The sequence below is a fragment of the Tyto alba genome, unplaced genomic scaffold, assembly GCF_018691265.1.
Source record: "Tyto alba isolate M040663 unplaced genomic scaffold, T.alba_DEE_v4.0 Super-Scaffold_2, whole genome shotgun sequence".
NCBI classification, from domain to species: domain Eukaryota; kingdom Metazoa; phylum Chordata; class Aves; order Strigiformes; family Tytonidae; genus Tyto; species Tyto alba.
Genome location: NW_024881282.1, coordinates 67,931,301 through 67,950,483, shown reverse-complemented (window position 1 = coordinate 67,950,483; position 19,183 = coordinate 67,931,301). Strand labels below are relative to the sequence as shown.

The window sequence follows — 19,183 nt, the reverse complement described above, 5'->3', positions numbered from 1 at the left end:
AGGTTTTGAGAGGGCTGAACTAAGGTAGCATTTGTGTCTCTGCATTTTATTTTTTATTTAAAACAAACAAAAAACCTCTAACCATTGTATCTTCTTGTTCTGTTTTGTTTTGTTGCCCGCCCAAACACACAGTTAAACACACTGAAGACACACAAGGCTCGCTGGGTAAGAAGGCAGGAAAGTTGAAATAACAGACGGTGCTCAGAAGCCTCCCTTCCAAAACATTAGCCAGGTTTACAGGTTTGAAGGACTCCTCACACTGATCCAGATGGCAGGGCTGTTTGCCAAGCCTGGGGAAGGAAGGTCAAAGGACACTGGCACTTCTAGAGAAGGGGAACACTGAGTGAGTTCAGAAACACTGCCTTATATGTACAGAGAAGCAAGCTGGCTGGCTGGGAGCACCAGTATAGAAAAAGCTATACTGTCTCATAAAAAGGCCATGAGCAAGTCAGATTGGTCTGAGCCATATAGCTCCCTTTTCACTTTCAGAAGTGAATTAGTGGCAGTCCTTGGAAGGACTTTTCCACTTGCTCCAGCCAGCTGCTAAATGAGACTCTCAGTGGGAAAGCTGTACAGGTGCCCACCCTGCCAGACCTGCCAGCCCCGGGGCAAAGCCCAGGGAGCTGTCACCCCACAAAGTCCTGCCTTCAGGGACGCTGCACTGGAGGATGCAACTGGGCAGAAGTGCCAAAACTTCTCACCTTATCCAGTACCCACCAAGAGCCTGAGAGAAGGAAGGGATGCAGATGGTCTAGGAAACAGTTTCCCTTCAGAAGTGAAAAGCAACAGATAAAGCTTACTACTTCTGCTACTCATTCCCCTGTACCAAAAAAATCTGCCTGCAGTCATGAGTCAGAGCCCTTTAAATAACATATTACAGGCTTATCACTTTGAAAAAGTGCATTTCAGTGATAAATGAATAAAGATACTAGCTTTATGTTTTTATATATATATATCACTAGTTGATGCATAATTAATTAAAATCAAACACATGCAAGGCAGTTCTGAAAAGCTTCCATATAAAACAAAATTGAAAAGGTTAAGGATATTTAGTTAAGAAAGAAAATGAATAAAATTAAATCATAAACAATACAGACCCAAGCACATCAATTCACCTCGTGAAAATCCACAAACTAATAAAAGAAAATACATTTTGAAAAGAAAATACAGCACACAAGTGACTGACACTGTCATCAAGGCTAGTAAGTCAACACAGTAGAGACAAAGACTGGACATTTAGTGGCTAGAAGAAAATCCCATACAGCCACAGCATGAATTAAACCAAAAGCACCAACCTGATTAGAGGATTGAAACTCAGGGATCACTGGAGCTTTGGGCAAGCTCTTTCTTCAAGGGGTAGCTGGAATGGTACCATATTGCCACTGCTCCCCCCCAGCCACTCGTCACCCTGACCCAGCACAGCCAGGGTGGGAAGCACAAAAACGCCCTGCATATAATTTTTCCACAAGGTAAGTTCTTTCGTCTAGCAAAAAAAAAAAAAAAAAGTATCTCCTTTTACTGTAATTCTCCTTGAGCACCGTGGTTTGTAAGAGTTATCCAGGTCAGCTCCCATCACCTGGGTGGCAGCAGAGCTGGCACCGATGGGACGAGGATGGCTCAGCATTGTGCCTGGCCAGCCCTACCTGCCCACACCGATGTCCCCCAGCAGCTCCGCTGTTCAGGGAGCAGACACAGGGCTTTAGCCTAATGTGCACACCGTTCCCTAATGTGAGCTGCAGAATATCACGTACTTTCATATTTAAAAAAAGTATGCAGTGCTGTGTGAGACTAGATGTAGGTGGACAACTGCACTGATACGGAAGGAAAAATCCTTTGTAATATACTACAGATACAGAAATTATTACTGTCCTATCAATTTTCCATCCTTGCCTTCTGTGGAAAGCTTGAGACCATCTCTAGGACAAACGACCTTTCAGAAGGCCAGCCATAGCCCTAAATACAATTCATGCAAGGCAGAAGTCAAAAAACATTTTGACCTTAAATACTGCATCACATTTTCTGCTTTATCATGAGTATAAAAACATGAAATACAACACAGTCTCAAAATGTTAATTTGGACTGAGTTTCCCAAGCACAGCAGGGAAAAGGCTAATGTTAGAGAAGAATAATCTATTTACTACGTGTATTTGGTAAAGCTTTCTTAGCACTACCCATGCAATACTTCTAATGAAAAGGATATGAACATCCTATTTATGAAATACTTCACCAGATTCAGCTTTAGTCCGAATAGCCAAACTTTAAGGCAGTCTTTTTGCAGCCAATCTTGCCTCCAAGGAAAAACCCCAAATTTGGGTGGGGAAAGGAGAGAGGACCTCGCAGATCAACTTTGCCATGTGAACTCCAAGCACAGGCAAAATAATTTTTGGACTCTTTTTGTTTATTTTTAGATAGAAACACAGTAGGAGAGATACAGGTCCTTGCTTAGCTGTGCTATTCATTGTTGAAACTGAAATGCTGGAGACCATCTTTCCTAAAATTGTGGAGCAACAGTGAAGAAATAGCTCTTGCAGTGAGCCAACTAACCTCTATCAATCTAGAAAACCAGGCGCTTGGAGAATTCAGTTAATCTTCTCCAAGGTGGAGAGCTCAAGCACTGTGGTGGATAACAGTCCAAAAGTGTCCATTTTTCCTCTATTGATTACAAAGGAAGTCTAAATTTTTCAGCTTCTGCTGCATTTGTATTTTCACCAGGAAGCATTTCATTCCATTCATGAAGAAAAACAAGCAAAGCTCTCATCACTCCAAAACTGGAACATTCTTGTCAAAGAATTTAACACATTAGACTGGCAAGATCTAGGAGACTTGATGAGAAAGAACACAACTAGGCAGCAATGATGACAAAAGGGTACCTTGACAGCTTACTGACTGAGAATGGCTTCCATGTCAGGAAGAAAAGAATAAACATCATTTTTTGAGTGCCCGATATGAAACATGCAGTAATATAAGTATCTATACAGATGACTGACTCTTGAGTGGACCTTACAGATAACCAAAGGGCAACAAGTAAGTTTTAAACCATACAGTGCTTTTTAAGCAATTTGTAGGCATGTATTTCTGCATTCTGTATTTTATATACAGAAAAAATTAAATTAGTTTTCTCCCAAACTGTGAATATTGCACAGCCTAAAGTCAAATTTCACCATGCCTGTCACCAGTAAGAAGTAACAATGAGCAAGGACGTCAACAAAAGAATCAGGTGCAATAAGGTCTTTATACAAAAAATAAAAAAAAAATCCTTTTTTTTTTTTTGTAGACATTCTGGCAGAAAAGGGTAGGGGTAAAGATCCCTGGCATATTAAAATAGCCAGTAGGGTTTATGTTCTTAAAAGCCTTTAGGTCTGGGTTAACAGACTGAATACTGAGACCACACCTGAGCTGCTATCAGGATACACAACTGCAACACAAGTGAACACCCCACTGCAAGAAGTCTTGGTTAAAGCTCAGCTGAAGACTGGCAGCTCCAGCAGACTGGAGCCAGAGGAGTGAGCTGCAAACCTTCCTTGACACTTACACTTAACCTAAGAATTTAGCTACTCCCACCCTGTGTTTCAGGGTACATGTTCTTCTCTGGCACTAGCAGGATCTCAACAGGTTCCTCAACTTTTTGAAGCAGCAGGCAGCCTCCAGCTCCTCCAATCAATTAGTGAACCCCTTGTAAATCGTGTAATTTAATTTCTTTATGGATTAACAGACTTGAGGTGGCGTTCTCAGACTTCTTCTTGCAACCCTCTCCGACCCATACCTCATGACAACATTTCTACTTCATATGAATGCGTGTAGCCAGAGGCTGGTAACAAAAAGGGAATGAGGGAATTTCACACACCCCTAAGAGTATCACAAATGCTGTGCAACACTTAAAAATAGCAGGAGAATATTTAGAAGGGTTACAGAGGAATTGGTTACAGCTGGACAGTAGAGTTAAGAAAAGCAAACTGCCTTTCTGGGTGATATGTAATCAATCAGTCTGACACATCAGAAGACAACACTTCATAACAGAAAGGAAGGAAGAGTAAGAAGGTAGGAATAGGCTGGATAAGCATTTAATAGAGCACTTCAGAACAGTAACATTTCTGCTAGGTAGGGCTTGACTGAAGGCAACTTTCTGGAAACTATATTGGCTAACACAAAACTATGGTTTTAGGACAGAAAAGAGAATTGATTTGTCTTCCATTTGACAATGCTGTAATCATATGATGTAATGTGCCATAAGAGAGGCAGGACTTATGAGGAAACATTCTGTTTTGTCAATTCAAATTACATCAGTAGAGAAGTAATAAGCAGTGGGGCTCCAACCTTTTTTGGAGAGACATGATTTTCTGGACTCTGAACTCAAAATCTTCTCCTCAGTCTCCCAACTGTTTCATCTGCCTCATGATCTTTTTATTATGGCCACTACCAGCACTATAACTTCTACAGACACTAGTCTCTGTTCAGGGTGCTAAGATATTCTTCGTCAATGTACTGTATCATGAAAAAAAACAAAAAAACCCACCACCACCAAGAAACAATAAATCATAGGTTAGTGTATTTAATTTAATTTAATTTCCACAAAGTCCCACCTTTCCTTGCATCACTCCAAAAATGACTGTCTTTTCAAGGTGTTACCAAGGGATGCACAGTCCATTTAAAGAAGAGCAAAACAGATTGGTGGCCCATGACCAAGCCTAAAATTAAACTAAGCTAAATCTGGAAATTAATTAATATAAACTATTTTGCATCAAGACTCAAGGGACTGAAATGGCAAAGAACGGAAATTTTCCTTTTATAGTTTGCTGCTACTTTTTGGCAGTTATGAACAAAGAGCCATCCTTAAACAGAGCGCCCGGAGAGCATCTTTAAGCAGGCTCTTTCATTCCTGTTCAGGAACCTGAACAATAGCAACCGTGATAAAAGCAACTTCAAGTCACAATAAATACATTGTTCCCATTTAATTAATGTTTTCCCAATACAATTGGTGTGTAAGAGGTCAGAGGAACAGAAAATTGTATACTATAGAGATCTCTCTGTCAGGTAGCACATTAAAAATATTAAAAATGTTATCCACTACTGTTCCACAACATACACTGAGATGGGACTAGCAGAATAACATGTGCACCAACCAATTCTTTTTAAGAGGGAAGCTCAACCCTGTAATCTCTTTATCATCCTGTCAGTGAGTTAATGGTCATTACCATGAACAGATTCTTATTTTATCAAGCAAGTCAAGGCATCACTGGTGCTTTTCATATGATAATACTGATGCTTTACACCACAATTAAAATGAGTACAAATTTTTTAGCTTTACCTAGGCTTAGCTGCAACCTTTCAACTTGCAAACACCACCTTGATAGTCTTATCAGAGACACTGGTGTAGCACACTATTCTCCTTATGACCAAACCTCTCTTTCTCTCTCTCATTCCATCTCCTGTAAATATAGTATAAAAGTCTTAGAGGTGCAAACAATAGAAGAAACTGTTAGCTGAAAAAAACCTTTCCTGCACATCATGTAATGTTACCATCAAGAGCAGAGCAACCAGAGCTTAACATGTGTTTTTGTTCAAGATTACCGAAACTCCAGTGAATGTTGTTTTCCTTTATCAGCACTAAAAATACTCTAACAAACATCCTCATGTCAACAGTTACATATTTTCAAAACAGAACTCTCCCACTGGGCTTTGTTTCTTATCAGCAAAAAGTCATTTTGCAATATTTCACGTTCCAGCTCCCTTTCCCCAAAAGCAACCACCAACACTGCTGATTTCTTAATTCTTGGAAATATTTTACTTTGTCCAAACAAACACGGAAATCAGTTTTCACTCAAACATTCAGTGAACTCAAGTGTTAGACTTACAAGGTGTTTCTCTGGTGTTTTTTTTTTTGTTTGTTTTGGGGGTTTTTTTGGTTTTTTTTTTTTTTTTTTTTTTTTTCTTCCAGGTTATAGATATCCTTGTGTATTTAAATTGGATGGTAGTGGTGGTTTGGTTCGGTTTTCAAAGGATGCTTCTAATCTTACCACTAAATAAAAAAATAAATCAAGAACTGGGCTTCAGCTAAGTGCGAGCACATGTAAAATAGAACTGAGACCATGCAGAGCAGTGTTGATCTTGGACCCTAATAGGAATTCCATTGAAAGTTCAATGATCTTCAGAGGTGACGCCCCCAACCTCACAATTTTTTATGTTATCTTGGCACACCTCATGTAGAGCAAAATGAAAAAAAGAAATAGCTGAGTCTCAAGCCAACTTCTGCAATACTTCCCAAATAAGTGTTCCTATTTCTTCTTTTGAACTGAAAATCTAGTAAACTGAGGAAGGGAGAAAGAATACAGGGAAGGAATAGCTTCCCTCAGAGAAGTACTCCAAACCCATGTGCACTTTACTGTAGATGTTTCGCGGGACAGCAAACCCACTCACCATATAAATCTATTAAACATAGGTGTCAATGAAAGACAATGAAAGCACTGGGAAAAAAAAAAAAAGAAAAAGTAGGCTGCGAATGCTGCCAGCAGTCCCTATTCGTGCTGGTGTCTCCTCCTGAAGGGGCAGCCACCAAAAAGCCACGTCACACACCGTAGGCTGCCCATCATCAGTATACACGAACATCTGCGCTGCATCTACCTAGGGCCAAAAGCAAACCTGTGACCAGTGGAGAAAGGCTCTTCGCTGCAGCGCCATCCTACACAGCCCTTCCTCTTTACAAAAACCATATTTAATTGGTATGAAACGAGGTACTGCCAGCCAGCAGGACAGAACATCAACAACCCGTATGGTAGTCTCCCACATATAAAGGCGAAAGTTGAAGCCAAGATTTTACAGTATGATTAATGATTTCTCGGTGCACAGTTCAAGTTACTCTGAAGAAATGCTGAGTTGTGCTTCTAGAGGGAAAAAAAAAAAATAATTAGGCTCCTTTAACAACTCTTAAGATAAACCAGCTTTGGGTTGAGGGTACCCAAATCACTGGTTGTTTTCAGATGGTCGCCATAAGGCCCTTGAGAGAGCTATCTTGGCAAATTAATTAAGCTGCAATACATCACATTTAAAAACTAATGTCCTTGTTTCAGGTTGCTCTTTGGTTTTTGCTCGGCCAGCCTCTGTGGGTGGGGTAAACGTGCATTTAGAGATGGGAAAAAATACTAAAAAGGTCTTTCCTGAGGGCCTGGGCAGGCAAGTGAGTTTCCATGAGGTCAGCAAGGGTGTGAGCCCGTGGGCATGCTGCAACGGCCCTGCGCATCCTCTTCCCCTAGGGTACACTGCTGAGGTATCCTGCTGTGAGCAAGCACGTGGTGGGTACCATGCCTGTCCCCATCGTCACTTACCCTGCAGCTTGCAGCACCTGTGCAGCCATTGCCACACGCTCCGACACGTCCTTCTGCAGGAGCAAGAGGCTGGCTGCCCACCCTGCTGCCCCACCAGCACTCCCTGACCCTAGCCTTTTGGCTAGGACACCGCATGCTTCTCACATACCACCTATCTAAGCATCAATCATTGTTCACACCATGCCACGATAGCTACAGCTTGGCCTTCACACAGGTCTTCTCTGTCTCCTTGCTCTTCCTCTCTGCTTCCCAAACCTGAGGCCATCCTTTGGCCTCCTGCTTGCTGTCAGAGCAGCTGCTCCTCTCTGAGCCACCGACCAGTGTGGACAGCCACCAGCTGCATCATCCAAGCTGGCAGCCACCCTGGCTGAACACATCCAATGTGGCAGCCGCCCTCCAGCAACAGACCAGTGGTACCCAAGTGCCCACCTGGGCACTGGGCTGACCTCCACTACCTTTGCTTCCTTGATGAACTGGGGGCCCCCGAGAGAGCTGATATGCACCTTGGCTGTGCCTGTGGAAGGGGCAGAGATAAACATCAGGTCCTTTTTCATATCAAGTCAACAGATAAATTGGCATAAAAGACAGAAAGACAATCTGGACAGCGTTATGAGTCTGTGTTCAAAGGCTATCATGCTGAAAGGGGATTTAAGGGAGCACATGACAGCTAAGAATAGCTGTCTCAGCCCACTGAACTTCAAGTGTCCCCCTCTCCTAATATACCCCACCCCAAATTGAGCTCTGTGTGTAGGGGCTGTATGAGATAGCTACGCTGGTTCTACCGCTCCTGGGGATACTCCTGCACCAGAGATGCTGACAGCAAGAAGCACACAAGTCACCCCCTCTGTCCTGGCATTGCTTGAGTACCAGAAGACAGCACAATAAGATGCTTCTTTTGTCCTAATAGTTAAATGCTTTTAGACCTTTGATGTTTTTCCAGCTCAGCCTAAAACACCTGAAAGGCATCACTTTGTGTCCGAGGCACACTGGACCCGTTCTGCAGAACCTAATTTTGCAAGAGAGATGAGGCTCAGCCTTCTTTCCACACTCATACAAGATAGACATCCAGAATTAAAAAAAGAAATTCTTCACGCCCTTTTGCTAACCAAAGATGCAAATCAAATGGCACTGGCAGACTGTTCTCCTTCTCCAGTTCTATAAAGAATTTCCATGCAGAAAATGACTTACATGCCTGCTGAATTCTTTCTTCTGCAATATTCTGTTAAACTCTCAATTAGAAAACAAAATTTTAGAAAATGTAGTACTATTGCACTAGCTGTTTCCATGTACTATTCAAGAACCTTCATCACAGTCACAATACCCATAGTGCAACTATCCACCAAAGAGAAACCTAAATTCCATGGAATTACTGTTGCAGCATTGAAGTTTGTAAACTGCCAAAGCATTCAGGAAGTTAATAGACTTGTTTATGGACTAGACAAGGTTTAATTAAATGAGGCAGCTCCAAACAACGGTAAATCCCCTCTCCTCCTGTCTTCCCCCCTGCCTTTTTTTTTTTTTTTTTCTTAGAGTATCTTTCTCCTAGTGGCTTTCCTCTGCCTAATAATCCCATCACAAATGACAGATATGTTATCAGTCATCACCAGGATTTGACACGTTCTTAATACCTGTCATGACAGCTCTGATGTCTGCATGCTACCCCATTGTATTCCAAGGCATTTGCAGGAGGTAATGGACACATCAAATAGCAGTCAGTAACTCTGCTTTATTGGACTGCTGAAGGCTTGCAATATAGAAGAAGGTGCTTTAAAAAAATCAATCCATGATTATTCAAAATTACACACAGAATAATTAAATATAAACCAGTACAAATAGCTTTTGCACTCTGTATGCCTATGATCATCTTGGCCACATTGTAGAACTTATTATTATACATTTATTGATGAGAAAGCTTTAATATATTTAAGAAGGGCTATCAGTATTGGTAATAGTGAAGAACACGTTAATAATCCAAGGTCTTCACTGAGAGGTTCTAAGTATTATACTCATGCTGGTAACATGGCAGTGTATTGCTGTGCCCATACAGAGTCTCTCCACGTTCGCTGGGTCTCTGCTTTACTTTAATAGATAACCTGATGCAGAAGTGAGGTGCAAATCTAGAACCAGAGTGAACTCCTGAATTGATATGAAAACAATGGGACTGTGAAGTGAGTCATTCACAGTAATTGTCAGTACTATAAAAACAAAGACTAAACATGAGTGCAGTAGAACACCCATTTGAAAAGTGTCTCCTTGATGGGGACACAAGGAAAAGACAGTGCCTTATCACCAAAGAGATAAGGACAAGGAGCATCAACTAGCAGGTTTTGTGTGAGTCCATTCCTAATGCCTGCTGATTTCTGTAGACCTCTTAATACAGGTAGTTTTGCTTTTCTTTGTTCAAGCGTCAAAAGAGCTGTGACAGATACAGCACTCAACAGAACAAATTCAATACAGAACTCTCCAAACAGATGTATTTTCTTTTAGTCAAATTCTAATATTAGTTCAGATGACTCTGGTTGTCTGTGTGCAATAATTTTCAGGCACAAAAATAAATCAATTTCTTACTGTAACCTTTCTCTGGAGCCTTAAACTTGCAGAAGATTTTCTCTCAGTTTATCTGAGCTGCTGCAAAGCATCATATAGCCAGTCTCTGCCAACTGCATACGAAATGCATGACAGCAGTGTGTCTTGCCATTAGTAAATGCAATAGCTTGTTGTTCTCAACGCATTTACAGTTTGCACAAAAGGAGGAAAAAAACGCCCAACAAAAACAAAAAACCCACACAGATTAGAGACAGTGCAGCCCTGTGCACACAAGTAACTTAAGGCCCTTTCAGCAAGGCGATAAAGCTAAGGCAGAATTGTGAGCTAGAGTCAAAAGGAAGTGTCCTATTGACATAATGAGCTTTAAAGAAGGTCTGGAGAGAAGATGACGGTCCAAACACGTTCAGCTAGCTACGTGACTGCATGTCTCTTGTACAAAATTGTTAACCAGTACTAAGGGTCTCAAGCAGTTGTTTTCATCTACAAGAAATGGATAAGCAAACTGGGCTTTTTTACAAGTGTAAATTTATTTAGGAAAGAGACAAGAGTAACTTTTGCATCTGTAAGCACTCGGGAACAAAATTATGGCATTTGGGGAGGGGGGGATGTTGCTCTCAGCATGCAGCTTTACAACACAGCAACTCCTGTTCCAGAGATCTAAGCCACTGCAATAACAGCACTGGTTGAGTATAAACTCACTCTGCCAGCTGAAGCACTTTCAGAAAAGCTGAAAGGTTAAGTTTGTATCAGTAGGCTTCATACCAGATCAGATATTGCCTGTTCTCAAGCAGCCAACATAAAAACATACCACAAACAAACTTGGTATCTTATTTTCTGATCATGATCTTATGCCAGGGCCTGTTCCGGATCAAATATGTACTGCTGGCTGAGCCTGGGTTGCACGGAGGCAAGACCATGGCAGCATGGCCCTGTGGAGAAGTCTTCCCACCAAATATTCCCTTCTGGCTTCACTTCAAGGAGCATTTACTGCTTCTCCTGCTGTCTACAATCCCAGTTACTCCCTTCATATACCCTCTGAGCTTTAAGCAAATCAACATGCCAATCCCTTAGGACACATGCCTTAGTTTATACTTAAGACTTGCCATTCTGGTTTCTGCTTTGGACATTGATTTCCATTGTCTCAGCTATCACTCAACAAAAGGGCATTTAATTGCTGTCTCATTTAGTCTGGGGGAGAGGGGGAGAACAACTTTTACCAGCCCTCTGATTGATGGCAGCCATTAGCACCTTCTAGCACAATACCGACTTATTAGAAGCGCGATTTACATGTGAAGTTCATTGCCACACAAGTGAATCAGATTTGCAGCTACGCTTACTTGAACAACTTTATAGAGACAAAATCTTCACATGAAGTGAATCTGAAGAAATGCTCACCCTGGCCACCCATTTGAAAGGAAAACCTCGAAGATTAATGAAGTTTGAGGAAAGCTTCTGGAAACAAAGGAAGAAAACTTTGTAGAGATCTCAGTTTTTGTTTCTCTTTTTAAGCACTATTGTGTAGGTGCTTTAATGGTTGTAAAAAAAAATCCCAACCAACCTGATTTATACTTATTTACACACATCTAACACCTGGAAACACTTCATATCCACTATGCCTCAAAGTTCATAATTGCATACTATGAAAGGCAGTGCTAAAGAATCCCATAAACTTTTTCCCCTCTTGCATGAGCATTTCTGTTTTCTTTGTGATGAAGGAACGAGCAAAATTAATATCCACATTTAATATCATCCATGTTCTGTAAAAAAATGAGCCACATACTCCGGAGTTCAAGCCAAACTGCTGACAGTGGATTTTTAGTACTCATCTCATTTTATTAAAAAAGCACAAGCATGCTAATCTTCCTTTCAAAGGAACAGAGCTCAAGAAACAACTAGATCAGTGAAGGCTTCTTGAAATACTACCTTTATTTAGCCCAGTTATGTGAAATTTGCAGTAATTTCACTAAAAGTTTGATATAGATTGATGCAACTTATCAAAACCTCTAATCATTGCAAAATCTAAGACCAAGCACCTTTTGAACATCAGACTTTCCAGTCAGACACAGAAACAAGCTGAGACACTGGGTATTATTAGACACACCTTTGTGCATTTTTTGGAAGACTGACCATGGGAGAGGCAGACTGAGAAAGGCCAACTTGCAGTGAGGCGACGCTGTACAGCCAAACACAGGAGCACTCGTGCCGTCTCAGCTGTGGGAGCGCTAACCCTGGCCAGGCAAAGTCTTTCAGGAACCATGTTAGCTATACCCACAAAAAAGCACTTCTGGCTACTTTCGGAACATATCCTCTGTTATTCACATAACTGGTTTAAAATTCCACAGCAAAATTACTCTGCTATTACTTGCTTTCAGTGAGTCCACCCTTATGTTACCATCCCCCACAGAACCCACCTTTGCTCCTCAGTGATTCTCCTTTTCCCTGATGTATATTTCTAAATAAGCTTAAATAGTGGCTATTTTCATGCTTTTTCCTACATTTCAAAAAATTATGGGTTTAGGTACATAAATGAATGTGAGAAGGCGAGACTTACTTTTTGTTTTAGAACAGCTGTGTTCACTTCTATTCATTCTGCAGCTCACATGCATGTAAAACTGTACTTTGATCCCTCCCTTTCCCATTAGTTTTTAAGAGGAAGTAAAACAACACACAGAAGCATCCCCTCCCCCCCCCCCAAAAAAAAAACCCAAACCTTAAACAAAAACCGTCCTAAACTGGCATGCAGCCAGATACTAGCTAAACACTAGAATACACTTGTTTTCTTAACTTGGCTCTTTGTAAATTTTATTTTCCTCTCCGACTGTTTTGTTTCTCTTCGGTGTTGAACAGGAGACATGTGTTTCTCTTGCTGGAAAGGCTAAGTGCTATCTTCCGGAAAGCACAAGTCTATAGACAATTATTACCGGTAGCGGAGATGAAGGCGGCAGGGGCGATCCCAGCAAAACACCTCGCCTTTCCCTCCAGGCTCACGCCAGGCTGGAACCAGCGCTCCCGACAGCAGCGCTTCCAGGAGCGTTGCCAGCACCAAGCAAGCTGCCAAAATGGTTTTAAACCACTCTGTGGCTAAAGAACAGACCAAGAGCCATGTTTGTGCAACTCCTCTGCCAATCTTCACTTCAGGTCTCTTTGCCCACTTGAGGATAAAGAAAATTCTTAGTTGGAAGAGAGTTTTAACAAGCTGGTTTCTGAGAAATCTGTCAAGTGAACACGTGTTAATCAACGTGAACAGGTCCTGGAAAAGAAGTTGATCAAATCTTTCCAATCGTGCTCAGAGATGCAGTCAAACCTGTGCACCTTCGAGATTCAGGTCAATCACACATCTGCTCAGCATCCCCCTGGGAGACTCAGAATGTAAGTGCAAAATTAGGGCAAGCACTAGCACAGCAGTAGGCTGAAGCATCTTGCTGGCAGAGGCACAAACTTGCTCTCCTACCCAGCATACCATCTATAAATAGGTTTATGAATACAGAACCTCTGCCAAGCTGTTCTTTCTTTTTTTTTTTTTTTTCCTTTGCTAATTTTTAATGCCTCTTGCAAGATTGGCTCCTAGAAGTTTTATCTCCATTAGTAGTAATAAACATTTATTATATGCTCCAGCAACATCTGAAAGTCTTGATGAATAGCAACAAATTTGTCTAGAAAAATAGAATCTGATTTCCCATTTAGAAAATTCTAATGAATTAAAAAAAGGAAAAAGTGAGCTTACCTGAAAACAAAAAATTCACATGAGAAATCTGCATGCACACCACGGCTTGGGAGAGAGGAACCCACTTCTGCTGGGACTTCAGGAGGCGATGGGGTGGCGTTAGTGTTTTTACTCTTACTCAGCTGTGCTCCAGCGGGTACCAGGTGAGCCTCAGAACTGAGCCCTGGGCTGTCCCCCCCACTCTTCTCACCTAGAACAACAGAACAGGCTCTCAGCTCAGGAGTGATGCAACGTTTCATATGCAAGACCCAGTGATGAATGTTTATGCTGTCTGACTGCTGGAGATACAGTGCTATAAAAGGGGAAACTTCATTACAGCTGCCGTTATCAATAAACACGGTTCTTTGCTTTTCTCTACTGCAAGTGCCCTTTCAACTTAAGAATACACAAAGCACTAGAAAGTCATTTACAAAGGATCCTAACTCTGCCTTGGAGGGGCCACTTTTCTAGAAGATAATGGTAGACCCATAAAAAACTTACTCAAGATCAATTTGTGGCAAGAAGACTTTATGGTAAGATTTGACTTTGAGCTGCCAATGATTGGGTGACCAAATCAACCAGTGCTAAACCAAGGACTTAAAATACCTTCTACTTTCATCTACTATTATTCTTTTGCATCTCCTTTTTTCCCCTTTCCCTCCCAACCTATACATAGTTCATCACCCATTTTCAAGGATGGATGACTAAATTAAGCCCTTTATTAAGGCTCAATTTTCAAAAGCAATGTCACCTTGCAGTTTCCCTTCGCTTCAGAAATTAACTTCTAGGTGCATATTCTCAAAAAGCCTATGTCTATACTTATTTCAGATTTCTGGGGAATAATTGGGTATGGTAAGTAAGGTTTAGCCTGATGAAATTTTTATTTCCATCTAAAAATAAAAGGAAATGCATAGGAAGGAACTTCTTTCCTCAGCCTCTTTTTTTTTAATTCTGAAAGGTGAAGACAAAGGAAACTTATTACAATTCATTTTTTTCCCTTTTAGAAGTCCCAAGAAACTCACTACTGTACATTTAAGTTTTGAGATATGTAGAGTAGACTGCTAAACACTTTATATGTTCTGAGCAATCTGATCTCACTGGCCCTGATCTGAGCAGGGTGTTGAACTACATGACCTCGCGGTTCCTTCCAACCCAAGTTATCCTATGACCTTTTCCAAAGGGAACAAAGACTGGTTTGTACCTCTCAGAAAAGGAAGCCAATCTTTTTTTCATGTTTACTGCCATTTTTACTGTACACATCTTCTGCAACATGGTGTCTTTCAATAGTTCAAATCTATAAGCATCCTACATATGGAAACTCTTTAAAAGGCATTTTTAATCTTGAATTAGAAGAATGTTTTCACATGTCACAGATTGAAAGGATTTAACACATTTAGGTAAAACTACCCCAGTGAGAAAACTTAGAGAATGTATCCTAAATCCTCCATTAGGTAATCCTAAGAAAGGGCTTGGGGGGAAAAAAAAAAAAAAAAAGTGTTGGTATTTACTGTAGAAGAACCGTCAACTTTACAGTAATACATTTTCTACCTGCGATTCTGAAGTCAGGACACTGTTTTTAAACTCCGCCTGAGCTCTCGCGTCACCCGCAGCTGTCAGACCCATCTGCAGTGAAAGCAGCAGGATCCCTTACATGCTCCACACCTCTCCCTGCCAGCACCATCCTCCCGGTAACACCTCCTCCCTCTGCCGAGGCACAAGGTCATGCACAAGCCCACGTCTCTCGCCGAGCATCACACAGCCAGCTAGCTCCCAGCCCTGAGCTCCGGCTGCCTCCGTCACCTCCCCAAGCTGAACCTTTTAGCTGGCTGGCAGGTTTACTGAGCAGTAAAAAGCTGACTGTTCGAAGAGACTTTCAGAAGACAAACTTTCTTATGATCTCTTCCCCTCCCCCAAATCCTTAAGCATATGTGTGTTTCTTGATTAATAATAAACCCAAGAAAAGCTTGTGTAATGCAGAAAGATCTTTTTCCGTTTCTATGTGTACCTGCTCTCATTAGAGAGGAATAGAGACATTATTTAATAGTTGGGAAATCCAGGGAATAAAATGCAAGAATTCCAGCCCTAAAACATCATAAAACCAAGATATTAAAATAATAAATAAAAAGACTTTCCCCATAATTAAAGTGAAGGAACGCTTTATGGAATTGCAAAGTTCTCCGCAAGTCCAACAGAGCCTTATTTCTGTTGTTCTTCAAAGTCTAACACACCTGTCATCTCTGCCCTCCTTTCCTTTCTCCCTTCCCCAAGAAGTGTGGATACCCTCTCTTCTAATCCCAACCAGCACACTGGCCATCAGACTCTATCATTGCTATTGTTGCAAGGGAACACCAAGGCAAGAAAGAGGTGATCCCCTCAGGAAACCATTCATGTAGTTCTATCAAGCAAGGAGATACACGTTCTTTCTTCCTTAATTTTTTAAGAATCATAGGTACTGTCTTATTCTAATAAAACAATTTCAGATAAATAAACACCATCACCAGCTTTAAACCCAAGTCTTAGCCTCAGAGTCTAAAGAAACTGCTGTTAGACATGGAGGGCTTTTTCTTCAACACCCCCATAGTTTGCTTCAAAGCTCATTGTATTAAGTGGGAATAGTTGAGATGCAAAATCAAATTTAAGCATCCTGGGAATAGCTGTACACGATGCACAGCTGGCAGGCAGGTCTGCTGCAGGGATGTGGTTCTGCACATAAAATCACAAGAGTGGGATTCCTAATAATGTGTAGTAGCCAAGGCATGGAAGAGAAATCAGTTCATGAGTTAGTCCCCAGCAGCAGAGAAGAAGTTTTGTTCGCTTCTCTGGAAGGAGGACAGCCAATAATGCTCAGATCAAAGCCTGGAGCCACAATCCTCCGGGCTTAATTAGAAGATCATGAAGAGTACAAAGTGGCATTGGACACAAAAAATGATCATTTTTCAAGTAAATTTAGTGGAATAAGCACTGTTACATTTACAATTCAGTCTCCTCCATCCACCCTTTTTCCCTTGTTAATGATACAGAGTTGGCTGCAGACACGACAAAACCAGTTGGTAACCACAGTGCGTCCTAAAGCAAGTCTTGCCTATTATTCCAGCTGGCTAGATGAAGGTCGCTGACACAGCTAACACCTCTGACATTTTGTAATCAATTGCCAGCATTTACAGAGGAGAAAATACCACTAGTTCTGAGAGCACTCAGAAAGAAATAAACTCTTTTCAATTAATTTTAAGCTTACTCTCTCTGATAGCCAAAACATGAAACACAGGCAACCTAGCAAGCCAAATATTAGCAAGATTGGTTTCTGGCAGCAGATGCCATATTCTGTTTGTATATAAACAATTGTGGTTTATCTGCCTCTTTAAAATAACTGCAATATGAATCATCATAAGGACAACAGCAGAGAAAACAGCCAAATATTTGTAGTTGAAGAAAAACATCATTTTACTCTCAAAGCAACTATGAATACCAGACTATCAGCCTGTTGCTAACACCAAATACCTATTTGAAAAAAAAACCCCAGTATTTTGTGGAAGAGACTCTTGGAAGAGAGGCTGACCTTCACCTATCCCTTCACTGCTGGTAAAGGATGACAAAGCTTTTCCCGTACACTGCACATTCGTCCTGTGCCTGCTTTCATCTTCAGGACAGGAACTGAGACTGCTGCCTTTTAAACTATTCTTGCATTGATTTTTAGCCAGCTGTTACATTCCACTGATATAAGTGAGGATGGAGAGCTAAGGAAGAGATTTGCAAACAATACTTTGTAAACAGTCCACAAATCCCATGTGATTTATAAACTGCCAGTGTGCTGGAGAAGTTCATCATCTGTGAAGCCCTGGATTTGGCAGCACTGCCCTTATCTGATAGTTTGAAGTGATCATTTTGAATTCATACAAGGCCTCAGAGAACATGGTGATCTCTAACTTAAGACCTCTTAAAGACTTTTATTTTGGTCAAAATTCTTTCTCCTGACCATCCTCCTCATCCTTCTGCTCCTAATTCAAACCATCAGTCAGCTCCTGCTTTTTCACAGGAGCTGGCTGCTGTACAGTGTAATGTTTGAGTCAAATACAATCGCCAAAGGCGCTCCAGTTTTCACTAATAATTGTCATTAGGAGGAGAAATAAAAAAAATGGTTGTATTTTTGTCAGAAAAGAACTATTTCCTGATGTTTAGCATAGACAGGATAACGGTTGGGGCAGCATCTTGGCTCAGTGGGCAAAATTAGTAGGTGGTAAATGAGAGTGCTGCAGAGGGGACAGATCTTTTTCCAGGGGGGAGAGGGGGCAATGTCTGCTAAAGGAGGCACCCTGATGGCAGGAGATTTATGCATCCACTCTTGTGTCAGTCTAGGAGGAGGGAATCATTATGCAGGGCCAGCTGCAGGGGTGTGTGCTGCTGTCGGGAAAAATTAGAAGTCTAGCAATGAACTATAAAGAAGGGAGAAATGACAGAGTGAATGAAAACCGCATGATAAACCCATTTAGGCTCTCTTCTCCCTGGGATGAAAGATGAAGTCTAATCTCTTTGGCATATATCCTGGCCGAGACTCAAACAAATATGCCTAGATATACACAGGCGCACGCCCCCAGAATATGCAATGACAGTGTCCACGAGAAGGATCTGTAACTGCAAAAGGGACTGAGCAAGAGTCCTCTTCCTGCACGTTTAGCTAAGTTCTGGGGAAAGATCAGAGCACAATAAAATGCTTTTGATCAGAAGAAATCTCATCTGCTGCCAAATGCCTTCTTTGTGTAAATACCTTCGAAAGAAGGCTTTTCTATATCAATACCTCAGGGGAGTGCTGGGGAAAAGGGAGAGCAGAGAAGAGATGACGGGACTACGAGACAGTGAAAAGCAGCCAAAATAAGGCCCTGGTATTTCACTCTTATTTGATGAGGGAGAACTTTTCAATTTCGTGTGGCATTCCTTTCCCTAGGAGAATTTCTGGCTGAGTCAGGCAGGTCTGCATAACTTCTTGTCTTGATTAAGGTAGAAGGCTTTACTTCTCCTTCATTAATATACTCACAGAAATGAAATATTCCAAATATTTCTTCATTGTGCTTGGTAAAAAAAATAGAGTCAGGCTCTTGGTTCATACTGGTATTGACTAGCAAGGGAATAGGGAAAGAGTGGGCAAGGAAAGCAGTGGCCTTTAATACTCTCCCAAAAGCCCCTAGCTACAATTCCAGCCCTAAGCTTACTAGGAGACATGTTTGGTAATTTTTCCTTCTGACTCTCCTGACCACTGTTAAAGCCTGAGGGCTGGTGAAACTCCTTCCGGAATGCTAATGCGCCGCAAGAAGCTGGACAGTACAAAATGGGAACTGTTTGGAGAACACCTTCCCAGGGAAGAAGGGAGGGATGTATTCCAATACCTTATTTCAAGTTACACATAAGGACCCATGGCGTTAGCAACAGTTTTTACCAGGAACAGAAGAAATACATTTTGCCCAGCATGCCAACATTGCAAATTATGCTGCTGTACATCCTTCGGTATAAGCTCTTCCAGATACAGTTTTATAAGAAAGTTTTGTTCGCTTATGAGTGTGAGAATTGAAGGGGGGAAAAAAACACACAAAACAATTCTACTGCAAAAGTCGTCGTTTCCACC

At 41.4% G+C, this 19,183-nt stretch overlaps 1 protein-coding gene across 3 annotated transcripts in view; it reads right to left on the bottom strand.

The window, feature by feature from the left end:
- The window catches only part of PLXNB2 (plexin B2), a 265,806-nt gene that overhangs the window by 168,374 nt on the left and 78,249 nt on the right, over positions 1–19,183 (bottom strand). For all 3 annotated transcript variants that reach the window (XM_033011456.2, XM_042793496.1, XM_042793495.1), the window contains exon 3: positions 13,591–13,780. The gene's annotated coding sequence lies outside the window, so the exon portion shown is untranslated. The remainder of the gene's footprint in view (positions 1–13,590; positions 13,781–19,183) is intronic.